Source organism: Cebus imitator, unplaced genomic scaffold (genome assembly GCF_001604975.1).
Source record: "Cebus imitator isolate Cc_AM_T3 unplaced genomic scaffold, Cebus_imitator-1.0 Scaffold47, whole genome shotgun sequence".
NCBI lineage: Eukaryota > Metazoa > Chordata > Mammalia > Primates > Cebidae > Cebus > Cebus imitator.
In genome coordinates this window covers 6479-8558 of record NW_016107362.1, presented here as the reverse complement: position 1 = coordinate 8558, position 2080 = coordinate 6479, and the positions used below count along the sequence as shown (strand labels likewise).

General features: G+C 40.9%; 1 long non-coding RNA gene across 1 annotated transcript in view; it reads right to left on the bottom strand.

Moving 5' to 3' along the window:
- LOC108303430 overlaps nt 1–2080 on the bottom strand; it is a 27578-nt gene that overhangs the window by 24138 nt on the left and 1360 nt on the right. The window lies entirely within an intron of this gene.

Below are 2080 nucleotides of genomic sequence, written 5' to 3'. Positions count from 1 at the left end.
GTAATCCCAGCTACTTAGGAGGCTGAGGCAGAAGAATCGCTTGGACCCAGGAGGGAGAGGTTGCAACAAGCCTAGATTGTGCTACTGCACTCTAGCCTCGGCGACAAGGGCGAAACTCCATCTCAAAAAAAGGCTGTTTCTGGGACGGGTGGTGGCTAACACCTGTAATCCCAGCACTTTGGGAGGCTCAGGTAGGAGGATCACGAGGTCAGTTCAAGACCAGCCTGACCAACATGGTGAAACCCCGTCTCTACTAAAAATACAAAAATTAGCCGGGTGTGGTGGTGCGTGCCTGTAATCCCAGCTGCTCAGGAGGCTGAGGCAGGAGAATTGCTTGAATCCAAAAGGTGGAGGTTGCAGTGAGCTGAGGTTGCGCCACTGCATTCCAGTCTGGGTGACAGAGTGAGACTCTGCCTCAAACAAACAAACAAAACACCTTAAGTGAATTATGTTCTTTGATAGCTGTGATATTAAAAAGTAAATACATGATTTAAACCAAAGGTGGACAATGATAGCACTTTCTTGAGAGTTTTATCTATATACAACTTAGGAGTTCAAACTTGATCTCTTGATGCCTCTTCCTACTTAATATCTGAAAATGGCAAACCCCAATGATGTGTCAGTGAAGTAAAACTAGCTACTAAACTCAGGAAATTCATTAAGTTTTAAGTAATCCCATTAAAAAATATATTTTTTATTTTATTAAATTTACCTTCACACAAGTAGAAAAGAATAAAGTGTGCCTGTGAGGAAATCACAGTTTTGTCATGTGTGCTAGGCAAAACAGTATCATTTCTTTTGAACAAAGTCTTCTATGCAGCTAAAATAAACATAAAGAAACCTGTATACCAAAGTTCATTCACTTCATTCACTAAGATATAGTATAGCTCCACTAGGTTCACTAACTTCATAAACCTAGTATTCTAGTGTGTTTATGAATAACATATTAAAAGCATATTAAAGTTAGATAAATGAGGAATGTTCCATACTGATAACAGAAAAACCTAAGTTACTATTAAGAAGACTAAAATACTATAGCACTGTAGATATTAAAAGAAAAAAAACCCCAAAATTGGTATCTATGAGGCCAGATAGGTGTAGTAACAAGTAGCAATTTAATTCTTGATTGTGGTATCACCACTGTTATGAAGATTCTATTCTGGTAGCATTCTATTCACAATGGTCCTGGGTCAACAACAGGATAAATTTAAATTCAACAGCTCACTTAAGAGTATTTTACAGGCTAGGCATGGTGGCTCATGCCTGTAATCCTAGCACTTTTGAGATGCTGGAGGTAGGTGGATTGCTTGAGCCCAGGCCAACATGACAAAACCACGTCTCTACAAAAAATTAAAAAACTAGCCAGGTGTGGCAGCATACACCTGTAGTCAGAGTTACTTGAGAGGCTGAGGCAGGAGGACTGCCTGAGCCAGGGAGGCGGAGGCTGCAGTAGGCTGATATCAAGCCATTGCATTCCAGCCTGGGTGATGAAGTGAGACTCAAAAAATTTAGAGGACATACTTTTGCAATTCTCACTATTTCTATCATAAGCAAGGCAGAGTTAAGTGTTCAATACTAAATCAATAATAAAAATCAGACTACATTTCAGCAAACTTTTATTAAAGAATGGCACTCAAAGTAGGAAGCTTCATTTATGTTTTGGAATGTGCATTTGGAGAATCCTCTAAGCCAGTGTGGGGTCTCCAATCCAGAAGCCACAGACTGGTATGGGTCTGTGGCCTGTTAGGAACTGGGATGCATAGCAGGAAGTGAGTGGCTGGCAAGCAAGCATTACCACCTGAGTTCTGCCTCCTGTCGGATCAGCAGCAGCATTAGATTCTCATAGAAGCACAAACCCTATTGTGAACTATGCATGCAAGGGATCTAGGTTGCGTGTTCCTTATGAGAATCTAACTAATGCCTGATGATCTGAGGTGACAGTTTAATCCTGAAACCATCTCCCCACCTCAATTTCTCTGTGGAAAAATTGTCTTCCACGAAACTGGTCCTATGCGTCAAAAAGGTGGGGAACCACTTGATCTAAGGGGGTCATTACTGAGGCATATGTATATGTTTACAG